Raw genomic sequence first — 13964 nt, forward strand, 5'->3', positions numbered from 1 at the left:
AGTTTAAGGAATCGGGGTAATCCTACTATCTCAGGAAAATTTTATCTCACGCCTTACAACATGATCGATTTTTCACATCTGCCACACATATCACGTATGTAGATTGATTGAATAATATTTCCCACAAAATCGATATGATATCTTACCTACAAAAAAACAAAAGAAGTGAAAAAATTCCTCATGACCAACAAAATGCGACGAGTGATAAAAGCGATACAATCGCTCACCTTCATCGCCCGGTTTCGCCAAATCGAGGCGCTGCCGATCGTCGGCTGCATCTGTGGACGGACGGCGATTATCACCGAAATGATGGTCATGAATTTTGAAAATGGCCAATATTCTTCACTGTCAAGTTGTGCCCGGTGCACGCCCGCCTTTGCCGGATGCCGAGGTACCGAGCGTGTCCCCATTCCAAGGCCGTCTGGAGGTTTTCTGGCTAAGACTTTTCTTCACCAGATTTTTCTTTCTTTCTGCTCCCTGGCTAAATTGAGTGGAGGTGGCCTAGACGGTAGTGATGGAGGTGTTCGGTAATCACGGGCGCACCGATAACGTGAGATGCAAATTGAATTTTATCGTTAAGAAAAGGAAACGTAAACGAAGCAAATAGTTTTTGATGAATGGTGCCACATAGATAGTACAGTTGTGCGAATAAGTGTAAACACATTATCATTCTTTAATTAACTTTTCTGGCAACACCTTAATTTCTGTGTCATTAACACGCTATTGGTCACGTTTTCTGAGCTTTACATTCAGACGTGATCACTCTAAGACGGTTTTGGCCCAATAAATTACCAAACTGAACCCAACTAAACGCCATTTCTTAAATCGAATAATAATTAAAATCTAACAAAGATCGACCAAAAAGACTTCTAACACTAGATATTCATTTTACTAGATGTTTTGTATGTTACACGTATGCCAACCACTGTACATTTCCAAAAGCCATTTGCTGGCCTGATTTTTTGACCCCCAACGAAAATAGCATGTTTTGTAGTTCGTGTTGGCAAATCGTTGCGCTGTCGAATACGCTTCAAGTGAAATTAATAAAACCACACTTCATTCGCGCAACGGGAACACCGGCAAACACACACACACACGCGAACAGTGTTCGGGATGGGAAGCCGCAAACACGTCGCTGGAAGGCTCTCGACGTGACGTACACGCAAGGATGCAACAGGAACGAACCAGCCCGCGCTAATGGACGGGAGACGCTAAAACGGAAAATGAAAGCCAAAAAATCACCTCAAAAGTGCGTCAGTGCATGTCAAACTTTCTTTCCGCCTTTTTTTTTTTTTTTATTTTCACTCGGGTGGTGCAATTTTTACAAAATTCTGGGCGGGCCACATTCATCACGCCTTGAACCTTCTCGGGGCACTCTAGCCGGTGCTGTTGCTGCTACGGTTGTACGGATTGCTTGACCAAGCGATCATTTTGTGTGTGTTCCAATGGATGCCAATTGATATTAATATTGCAATTACACCCATTATTATCCCGCTACCGGGGGCCTGTTATCTGCAACGACCGTTTAGTCCACTTCCCAAGATTCAAAACAACACACTGAAGAAACCGTGATTGCCAAACATTAATATCGGCATTGCGACAATGCAGGTTGTGTACACCCGCAAAATAATGATACCGCTGGGAAGCTTTTCGGAAACCACAAAACTCTTGTGCCCATTGTGTGTACACACACACAATTCCTTTGTCCGGTCGTGGTAAAACAAGCACGCTCCCTCTAACCACATATGCAACAGATAGCGTGCGTGTTGCACTGCGGAACAGAGATTTACAGAGCAGTTTGCACGGTTGCAGTGCATTTGCTAATGTTTCTCGCTACCCATTTTCCTAACGCAAGAAGACAAGCCTCTTAGCACCTCTCTTTTATTGCACTCCAGTTCTTTCCAAACTGTACCGCCACCCTGTGAGAGACAGCACACGAACATTAGCGGCCAAGTGCATCCAAGGCCAAGCTAGTCGATGAGATCTGATTTTTTTTCGCGACTTTGTTTCGAAATTTCGTGCAACAAAAGAATCGCTGCTGAACGCGTCTCGGTAAGCTCTGGATAAGGAGGGGGATAAGGAGGAGAGACTGGTGGAAGCAAGAACAACAGCTACCACAACAACTACACCCATTTACGATGCAAATTGCATCTGATCATGCAGCAAAGGGGTGGATGTAACGATTTCTTTGCTTTTATCGTGTCAGATTGCATTAAAACGGTACCGAATCGGTTACCGATTTCACTGGCCCGCCTAGGTCTTCGGCGACTTTTCTGCAGACCTTTGCTTATCCCTCGAATTTCCATTTCGACGGGTGTGGTCTCACTGTGCCACGACAGTTATCCTTTACATATGTTCGAAAGTGTATCGCGTATCCTGAAACTGTAACATGCACTTTAAAAAATAATGAATAAAAACCGAATGTTACGTAAATTTCTTACTGTAAACAGTTGATTCGCTCATAAATTTGACGAAATGCATTTGCTTTCGCTACCGGTTCGCTCAGGTTCAGATGTACACTTTACTGCCAATACTAAAATTAAAAGCGAAAACAACCGCTTATAAAGAGGTTTTGATTTTCTTTTACGGTAAAGCGAGCTGAATAATGACACGAATCTTTATTAGTTGTTAATGTGAAACGACTTAAGCGTGCTGCTCATATTTCACCTCGACCCTGGAATGCCGTTTTCAATTTTTACAAACTATAAATCCTGATCTAAAAACAAGAACAGGCCCTTGCAGTGAATTGTCTGCTTGAGAAGTTAATTAAACAGATTAAATATGTATTGGGCAATGGATCGTGATTGATGTTCGAGCAATTGTTTTTTTTATTTCTTTATGTTATAGTTGCATATCCCAGCTTTTATTTTATTTTATTATTAAAAGAATGTCCAAAAAACCGAATTGCATTTCTCGTTAAGTATGAGCTATTTATAACGCCCTGCCATTTTGCGGTGGACTGGAGCTTCCAATCGATTCATTCTCACCCCTTTCAACTCACCCCTTACCTTTCTTCAACCAATCCTGAACCTTGTTAACCAATGATAACGACCTCTACAACCCCTAGTAACAGCCGCGCAAAACGACAACTGTCTCATATTCGCTAATAAGCTCCAGTACCGATCGAACCGGACAACACCCCACCAAACCGAGCTGTTCATCCACACAATCATTACCACACGGCCAGACCATCGAAATGAAGTCATCAGCAGTCCGTTCGCGATCGAAATGCGTCCGCCGTGTGCGAGGACACACCATTTTCGAAGGTTCGTCGCTTACTATCAGCACACCCAAACCCTGTGAAGCATTCAAATCTTTCGTACATTATTTGCTCATACGCGTCGACGCCAACGCGTTCCGTGCGCGATGCACAATACGCTGCCCAAGTAGGGTGAGATCGTAAGGGTGATCGAAACACACGCAGGCAGGCTTGCGATCCGGATCGTGAGAATCGGTTTCACCACCGGCTGGAAAGGTGATAAAGATGCAGATAAAACACATATGCATCCCCAGCGGTTGGGTGCTCCGGTTTGTGTGTAACACCCGTGTGGCATTAAAGTTTCCACATTTCGGGGTTGCGATAAACAAGACGGGAAACAATTGTTGGCCGCAACTGTTGCAGCTGGCTTCTGCACGCAAGAGCAGCGGCCAGTACAAATATGTGTTTCTATTATTTATTTGTTGCTAGCATGCAACATTGAACGGTATGCTAATAGAGCGATCGAAATTCAGGAAATAAATGTAGAAAAGGCACGTGAAGTGGAGTAAATTTTTTAACATTCTTTGAAATTGTTTCTATTAAAATAGTGAAAAAAATTTAAATTCAAACAAAATTATTTTCTTGTGTTTCTTACAGACAGTCTAATTTCTACAACAGTAATTAGATTATTGATGTAGATTGTAAACATCGTAAACATATTCAATGGCTTTTTACAACATAAAAAAAAATCTTTTGATGAGTAGCGTAGATGGGCTTTTATAAAAATACATTAAAAAGGTGTCGAATTTTGGACTGCAGTTTTAAGAAATGGTACCAGTGTAGCTTGGCTTCATTCAAATCGTTCACCTTCTCATCAACCGGTATCAAACATTCATTCCAGTTTTGCATCTAGCTTCACAAAAACACAATGGACATAAAATTAATTTCGACATAAAACAGTCACCTTCGAGCAAAGATTTTATGTGCACACGTGTGGCAGTGTTGCTGTGTTTTTTTTTTTTGCGGTACGATAAAGACAACATTAAAAGTCTCCAGCCAGCCGGTGCACTACACCAGCCATCCTTGCAAAATGCATCTTCACGTCTCACATCGTTCGTTGTGCTCCTATCAGGTGAAAAACAAAAGGCAAAAAACCCAATCCCTCTGTTTTCGTGATAGTTTTGATGGTGAATAAATTAAATTACAATTTAATCAACCAAAACGACGGCCACGACGGGGCTTGATGACGTTCGCTCGATGACATGACTTCCTCGGAGCAGGGAAGGACATGGGATGTTGCGGTGAGCGATGTTAAGACCCGCTGACCTGACTGGCCCTTCATTTGTTCTTCTTTTATTCTTCTTTGTTGATTGGTACACGGCCCCCAGTTCATCAGCCGAAATGTGTTTAATGAAATGGGTACCGCCTCTGGAAACATGTTGGAAACATGAAGAGAAGCAGCACACGAAAAAAGCATTCCACATATGCCAAAGTAAAAGTGAATAATGTGTCCTTGAGTGTTTTTTGACTTACGAAACTAAACGGAACACTTTACAGTGGATGTTACATCCTTCCCTGCGCGCAGGCAAGCACATCACACTTATGCAAATTTCGCTGCACTAGTAATGATCATTGGATGTGATTACTTTTTCTTGCTCTTATTTTATTATCACCTTCTTTCTCCGAAAAGCTCTCACATCTCTTGAGAAAGAAGTTCCTTTGCCTCCAAAAAAAAATGCTCGTGTCATGTGATCTTCCTTCATCCGTTACCATCAACGAGATAGCGATCGAACGATTGCATCCACTTCAAAATTGGTGCTCATCTCATTTTTCATTCTCGGCCGTTTGATGGATTATCGAAAGCGTTGAATCGGTCAATAACAACCGTACCATGGCAATTAAGCGATCGTGCAATTTGGAAAGGATTCAAAAACACATATCCTTCGGGATGAACGTTTCGGGAGGATTCAAAAGCGTCAATCGTGCATAATGTCAACCCGTCATGTTGTAGCCCATCATCACCGTTCCAGCGCTGGAAGGCGCGAAGATGAGTTTAATGGAATCGCGATGAAATAATAACATTAAGGCAGATTAAATCTGCCTGTTACCGGATAGTGGAAAAAGCAAATGAGTAAAACAAATCGACCAGTCGGTGTGTCTTCAGAACATGTCTGACGTTCCTTTCATCTGAACCAAATATGGTTTGACGGCTTTGGGAAACGGGATGTGAGAATTGAGTGAAGATCTTATTGGAATCTTCACTGCTTTGAAAATCATTGCTTTCTCATTCTTATATCATTTTGTCTATAAAATTTCATATTTTTCCCACCACCCAATTTGAGAAACTTAGTAGTTGCTCAATCACAGTACTTCTTCTGAAGCATTCAATCCCAATAGTGCTCTCGTAGCTCACGTTCAGATACACATCCGACTGCCGCCCTTTTTACCATGTACCAGCAAATTGCACTACACACGGCGGTACTTTTCAATCAATCGTCAATCAAACCAACCGACGCCTACCCATGACAGAACTCCCGCTTCATTAGCGCTTTCCCTGCCCTTGCTCTCCCTACCAACCCCATAACTGATCTACCTGGAAGTCTTACAGATCAGATGAGCGACACAAATGCACACCAAAGCAGAAAGCAAAACACCGAATCGAAAGCGAAAATGTCCCCGGGGCTAATTATTTGGCGACAAAGTTTACCCACATCCTTTACGCGATAACCATCGGCTGGTTAAGAGACTTCGCCTTTGCTGGCGGTTGATCCGGCGGAGAGCAGCCCTTACATTGCACCAGCTTGTGCTTCACACTCGCTCCGTGATGTAACCCAGAGCAAATGCTTCACAACAGCATCACCAACCGTAGCGATTGTGGGTCGGTTTCGGAAACCGCCTGCGCTCGGGCGCGCGCGCACTATGTGAATCGATCCGGATCGATGCACATTTGCATACACCTTCCAATAATCCAATTAAAATGCAATCGCAGCATTACGAGCAGAGCACAGTTTTTGCGACATCGTTTATGGGTTGGCTTACTTTTTTTTTTAAATGCTCTTTATTTTCTTCTGCTCTACTTCGAAGGCAGTGTACAAGGAGGGACTGGTAGAGGGATATGTACATTCGGGGTAAAAAACCTCATAGATCACATTGTTCAAGTCCTACGTAAAACGCCGCCGGCAATCATCTGGTGCGACATAATCGAGCAACAGGAAGCATTTAAAGGCCGTTTTGAGAGCTCGAAATTATTCACTTTTATTTTCGCTGAGGCTTTGAGAATTGTTTTGATTTCTTATGTGAATTATTGTATTCAGATTAAAAAAAACGTTTTGCTTTCCCATTAATTGCTACAAATCTTTAATTTTCTAGATTTCTACGTTATTTCATTTAGAATTTGTATACCTTTTTTTCTTATTTCTAATTTTATAGCACATTTTTCACACTATTTCTATTTTAACGCATGCAACCTTTTATTTATTTTAAAAATATTTTAAAATAATTTCATGTTAAGCATAATAAAGTAAATTTATTAACAACACACGGGTAGCTTGATGCGTTCACTTAACTAGTTTCTATCAACAGTAATTTTTAACCCTCAGAATTATGTTGAAAATCGTGCTTTTCGTAACAATCAACATCCCAAAGTCAACCAGTCCACCATCACAAGTCCGTTTTTCAACGAAATCCAGTTCATTATATATTAATGTCAATCCCGCCTACTTTGACAGACCACTGCGCAAATACCACAAAAACCCACCCATTCCCCCGGATGACCTTTTAACATCCTGCGGGTGCATCCTCAAATCCCCAGCAAGAAGAAGCCACCAAAAAAAATCTCCAGAAAACCAGAAACGAGTGCGTGATACGTCATTTAAAATGCATTAAGATGAACGGTTTCCCCGCTGCCGGAGATAATGACTTTATTAAACGCGATGCTGCCGTGTGGACACAAGGACGTGCGCACGCTCGGCACATCGTGCATCCGAACCGCACATGACCGCATCCGAACACCAGCCCGAACAAACGGCGGCCCGTCAACGGGCGTGTTTAATTTCGCGGGTTCCCAAAATTACGGTTGCATCCCTCCATCCCTGGGCACTTAATCACTACCAAACCCGGGTTTCCAAAAAGATGTTCGATGGGGCTTTTATGCGTTGCATTTGTTTCAATCCCGTGCCCGTGTTTGTGTGCACACATTCAATAATAATCGCACGCTTTTTCGACCGAGTTTTGTGCTAGTGGCCATGCGAACGCGAAGGATGTGGCGATCTTAAACGATCGCATCGATCGTGCACTTTCTCCCACCGCTTGATTAGTTACGCAAAGGGTTGCAGAAAAAAAAGGGAGCCAACTGAATGCATCCTTATCAACTCTCCCCGAAAGCTCGGCAATATATACGGTGTGCGAAAATCATCATCGCATGATTACGTATATGTGTTTGTACACTTGTGATCATCCCCTCCCGGTTCATTCCATGTGATGCATCCATCGGTGTGCCATCTACTTGCTGGCCTGAATTATGTGCCCGTGACGTGCTATAATTACTCAAATTAATGGGACGGAGATGTTTACATTCCACAAGGGACCATTTTTCGGTTGTTGTTATTGGGTGGATAAAGCGTTGATTGTCAAAATATGCCGGCGGTGTTGTTAGCTTCCCCTGAGCGAAGACTCAATTTTAAGCTTTTAAGATGGCTTGTTTTATGACGGGAAAAAACACACGAAATCGACTACAATGATTGGTTTTATTTCGCACGTGTTAATTTTGTCTAAATTGATATTCAAGCATTGCTAATCAATCACAAGATTGTTCAAACGGCAAGACCGGGGTTCAGGTCCCTCCAATAATTCTGGCAAGCAATTTGATAGCTGTTGGTCAAGTGGTCAAGTGAAAGAAAAACTCAAAAACCTTCAATGGAATTAAACAAAACGTGTATTATCGATTACTTTAATTCGATCGTCTCTTCATTCTTCAGTAAATATCACCTGCCCACACATGAGTCTTTTCCAGACCAAACTTCATCCAACAAAAGGTTAAAGGTTCCTTCCGATTCAACGCCAATGTTCCACTAAAACAGTCACGACCCCATCACGCCCCCGAAACGATTGTAAATTGGAAAATAAACGCACCCATAATCAATTATCGTCATTACGGCGAAGAAGTGCAATCGGAAGCTACACACAGACACACACTCACTAGGCCTTTGTTTTGCACCCCAAAAACACCGACAAGAAGATGTAACCAACTGACCGAAACACTCGCAAAAAAGGCCATTCCCAGCATGGTCTCGGTCTGCAAAATCTGCTGGTTGTGTCGCCCGTAGCGGTTTTTCGGATGCATCGAAATATGCACCGTGTCGTAGCGCGTATGTGTGTCTTTTAGCACGTCCAGCAAATAACTTAATTTTCACCCCGAAACCGAAAAAAAAAGCAACAAAAACCTCGAGCGTGTTAAAAGCGAACCCATAAACCTATACTTACGTCAATGACCACAGTACGGCCCGGGAACCGAGAAATGCAAACCAAACATTCACCGATGCAAGAAAAAGGTGTTCAACATGACACTGCTTACCGACGCCGCACAACCCTGTCCACTCCCATGCCATTGGGTGGCTCATTTACTGCCCGAAAGAAGACGAACAGACATTCGGGACGATCTTCCCTTTAATGCGATCGGTGATCGTACGTGAAATTCCTGCCCAAATTAAGGAACAAAACCCGGGTGAATCTGATACCCCCTTCGGGGTGGATGTTTTATTGTGGCCGGCATTATTGCCAGTGTACCAGGCGAGGCATCCGAAACACTCCCGTTTCGTGTAGTTCGCTTTGCGTACGTAAAATTGTCCTCAATTTAAAGGAACCAACAGAACAGCAATAAGTTGAATCGTTCCCATGGATTGACCGCATCGTGCGATCGAAAGAGTGCGAAATACATGTAACAAACCTCTTGATAGCATTTCCATCTTAAATTTCACATAGATGACATGCGACGCTCTTTACAACACCATTTACATCCCATGAATGTCAAACCACGGTTCGAACCATGATTGAAGACAAATGTGACCACAGCAACAACAAAACCGAAGTCGTTAATCCTTTCAAGCTCATCTTCTTTGGTGCTTTTTTTCTTTGAAACACCTTCTTTGGATCTTTAGAGCAGAAAAAGGGAAATAAAAGTCCCTCATGATGGATCACCTGCTCCATCACATCGAATTGACTAAAATAGCCACACACACACATACAGAAAAAACGCGCACAAACAACAATCGCCAATTCAAGAAGCTCGTAAGATTAAGCTTAATCCCGCGCTGGTGGCGAGATAGTGCCGAACGAAACGACTCTGCTGCAGCACGAACCGCACCTTCTTTATTTTCAGCCGATGACTCAGCTGATGACGTTTGCGACTTCCTTTCGTTTAGCCACTTCCACTTCCACGGTTAGATGTCACCTTCCGTCAAATATGAGGAACTACAAAAAAACTCCTCCGTTTTAGCTTCTTTATCTTGAACGGACCACCCACAAGATAGAAATAGCACTCCTAAATAAATGCTACCACAAAATGACGCCTTTTTTCGGGACTAACGCAACAAACGACAACAAATCAACATCACATTCAAATAAATGCTCACCCACCAACATGGGGGGAAGTGGATTCCGTCGGGTGAAATCATAAATCATAGAAAATGGCAAGATATAACTTCGTTGATAGCGAGTAGCATGTCCGGATCAAATCCATCATGACGTGCGAGAAACGTGGACAAAATTTTGTCGGGAAGAATACGACGAAGAAGAATTGATTTTTTGCTTAAGTTTGCGATTATATAAAAAAGAGAGTACGGGAAGCTGAAGTAAATTGTGGATTTAAAATTGGTTAAGCTAAATCCACTTTGGCGCTTCTGTTTGTCTCCTTCTGTGTTTGCTTTTTTGAGCGAAGTGCACTTGCCACAATTTAAATTTGTTTGCGTTCAATTTTCATCTTTGTTTGCTGCTATTTTTAATGAATATTATCATCATTTGCTTCTTTTTATTTTACTTGTTTATTTGCTTTTAAAGTTTTTTTTCTTATTATCTTCCTGACCTCATATAAAAAGCAGTCCATCTTATTTAATGATACTACGTTGTTAAAAAATTAATCCTTACTACAGGGGAACACTTGTGCTGGGTTTCTGGCACGTAAAGACTGGCGGATCGATCACCCGGAGTACCTACACGTATATAAAGCAATATTTACTATATTGAATCTACTTCAAAATCTCCATCTCAGCTACGACGATCTATCACGATTCTTCTGTCCATTAGGAGGACCCTATATCCCAGAGGCGCACGCGAGTACCGGCTCACAGTAAATGCTCAGTACAGCTCTGGTTTGCTGCTAGTAAAGGAAATGAAAAAAAAAATAATGAATTAGGAAAACAAATATTATGGCAATTATTATCAAAAAGGAAAACAATGTCCACACTGCTACAGTTTGAATAAAAAAAAGCTTCCTGCCCTGCTCCAGTTTATAATAAATTCTTCATTAATCCATCTACTCCCTAAAGCACCAGCAGCAGCACTCTTCCCCTAATCGAAGGGCCACGAAACATTCATTCAGCACTGCACCCCCGCTTTACTGGATGAGTTTAAAGCTACCTTTAAAACTTGCTAAATAACCACACAGTACAGAGGGCGAGTGCTGAGGGCTTAACCACCGTTTGCTTTTTTCCCCTAACAGTAGCAAAAGCTAAATAATGCTCCACAGCAGCAGTAGCAGTCGACTGCTTCTTAACTGCCCTGCCCTCAATTGGGCGCCCGACTGTCCGAGGGCAGTTCACGATGTTGTCGTCCGTAAGGCAAATCGGTTTGCATTCCCGGTGCCGTTTTGCTTCCTTGTCGAAACGCTCGCGTTGAAAAACAATGCAACAACAGTCTACGGTAAATACACACCCGGCGGATAAATTCCGTGATGATGTCGCTGCCGTACGAGTATAAAAACAACTTCAGTTCATTGTGCAATCAGGACTTCGGGCTCGTTTTGTTTTGGTTCTCTAATTAGCTAAGAAAATAAAATTTCTCTCTCGCTCTGTGTTGGCCAGATTTTTCGAATACTTTCACTAGATAATGTTGCACAAAATGGCACTGTGCCCGATAATCCACTAATTGTCTGGATGAATCAAAACTTAAGCCTGATCATCTTCCTTTTAGATTTGTGAAGCTGCACTCGAGCTAAGTTATCACCAAGTCGGACCAACGCAAACCACCAACGTTAAATGGGATTTGCCTCCGGACACCGCACTGATCCAGATGATCGCAGATTTAATGTACCAAGCCATCACCGTCATCATCATCATCATACAACTGCGCCGTCGTAGATGCGTCGCATTACGAAATGGCACCCTAAAAGCCGTGCACGTTCGTGCTGATTGACAGGGTATATGCCGTTTGGTTGCGCACGATCCAGACCGGACGGGATCGCCGGTGACGGGACAAAATCCTTCTTTATACACTTAATCTTGCACGCGAAGTGCTACCGGAGGAATATAAACGCCGTATGTGTCGGTGTGTGATAACCGAACGCTGTCCAACTATTTAGACGACCACTATACCGGACACGACACAATGATGATCTCCAATGAATTAGGCTACTTTATGGTGTCATCAACGGGAAGCTGCGCTGTTCGGCGGTAGCCAAAATGTTGCACAAATGCACGAGGTGAAACACCGGAAAATGGGGCCAGTTGCCACCGGGTTGCATTTTGTAAAGAGCAAAACGGAATCAAACTGCACAGATATTATGGTCTGAAAGCCTTCAATTTACCAACCATCCGGAACTCACATTTTGCATCGTTCACGCAAAGTTGGTGCGGTGACGATCGCTCATGCTGCGGGTGGTGGCGCGTGGTGAAGAGAGACTTTCCCTCAATTGTGCTGTATTTTGTAAAAGAACGTCCATATGAGCTGGTGATTTGGAGGTTTTGTTTTATAAAATATTTGTGAACCGTTTACTTTATTTTTATTATTTTTTTTTTCATAAAAATAGAGGGTTCGTCGCACATCGGCCCGTTGATGTCTTTTGTCTTGCGCTCAACTTTTCGCAAGAAAATACTTCGTGTTGATTTTGTTCCAATCAAAAACACATTCAAACACATTTTACCTTACAAAATATGCTGACTGTCTGGTCTGGTGCGATATTTAATGTTTAATTAAACTAGAAACATGCTTCATTTCGTACCATTATTTCATTAAAAACACATATTATCACAGCTACAAAAATAACACCTCACTTCTGGCTGACGAGTGTTTGTGGCAAATAATTAATCAGTTGCACAATCCCCCGTGCCAAGGTCTGCATTTAACAACGCGCTGGGATCGATCGTTATCACCCCGCCAAGATTCTCAGCAATCACTAGCACTCTATTGGCGCTGCTACAGTGTGTGGTGTACCGTGTTCCTTTTTGTTTTTGCTCGATTTGTGCTGACCAAGCTATCGCTGCCGATATTCGAAACAAAGACGCCGACAGTAACGGATTCCTTCATTCGATGTCTGGCGGGTTGCAATTACTTCGGTGAGAGCGCCCGCGCGCGAAGAGAAACCAATTACGTCGAACCAAACGTGGCGGAGTATCAGGTGTCACCGACGAACGATCGAAGACGAAGGTGTTGACAACGATCGGAGGTACAAAGCAGGACGAAGAAGCAACATTCACAGGCTTCACATTTCAGTAGCACGGACGGAAGAAAAAAAAACAATTGACAGTCGCATTTCGGTAACAAGACTTTATTGAGAGTACCGGAGTGGTCCCAGTTTTGTTCTTCAAAAATCTGGGATAAAACTAATGAAAAATAAACGAGACGCGATCACCATTTTCATACATAACGTGAGTTTTCGCTTTTATTCAGATAGTGTGTACGGTGAAGATTGTTTTTACAAGATACATTTTGATCAGGGTGGTTTGTTTGTTTTATAATACGAATTTAAAAATGTTTGATTTTTCTTTCTGAGTCGTGAATGCCTGTCCTAAGGTATCTGTAAGGACCCTTCCGTAATTACTAGGGGAAACAACAAAAGTTGGGATCTTCCGTATCACTCCATCCATTGTCGGTTTAATGTTACCTTTTTACATATTATTTCCTCAACTGCATTTATTTAAATTTGCAAGTTTTTACTATTCTTTGTGCTGTTTTATTTTGTAACTTCAAATTTCATGCGTGGCTGTGCACATCATTGCAATGAAGAGACAGAGAGAGAGAGGGTAAGAGATAAGAAAATAGAAAAACAATTAAGATTTATGTGTAGCCCTTAAACTTATTCGTGTGACTATGCTTTATTACAGAAGACTTTAAACACTAACTAACAATTTGCACTTACGAGACTACTTGTTCCTGTGAATTGTTTGCTGATTTTTGTTTGCTTTTTACGCCGATACTCTTTTTGCTTCATTTTTGTCCATTTAAACAATACAACTTTGTCTAAATGCAATCTTAAACTCAAAACATAAAAGGAAACTCAAGTTCCTTTCTTGATTTACTAGTAATTATAAGAATTTGAATACTTAAATAATGGTCACAGATTAATTGTTTATTTATTTTAATTATTGGTCATACAGTCAAACAAACATAAGCTCGTAACATAAGGAGAGAAATAAGTTAACTCTGAAGGTTTTCTTGTTTTTTTGCTGTCGTCTTTTTCATCCAAACCCATTACATCTAATATCTAAATACCGAACTGGGTGTTTCTTTTTTGTATCTAGCATAAATCGTGAGCAGAAGATTAAGTGTTCAAAGC

The 13964-nt window shown here is 41.9% G+C and overlaps 1 protein-coding gene across 1 annotated transcript in view; it reads right to left on the reverse strand.

Moving 5' to 3' along the window:
- Positions 1–13964, reverse strand: part of LOC126565385 (dual specificity protein phosphatase 3) — a 471876-nt gene that overhangs the window by 246380 nt on the left and 211532 nt on the right. The window lies entirely within an intron of this gene.

The sequence above is a fragment of the Anopheles maculipalpis genome, chromosome 3RL (genome assembly GCF_943734695.1).
Source record: "Anopheles maculipalpis chromosome 3RL, idAnoMacuDA_375_x, whole genome shotgun sequence".
NCBI classification, from domain to species: Eukaryota; Metazoa; Arthropoda; class Insecta; order Diptera; family Culicidae; genus Anopheles; species Anopheles maculipalpis.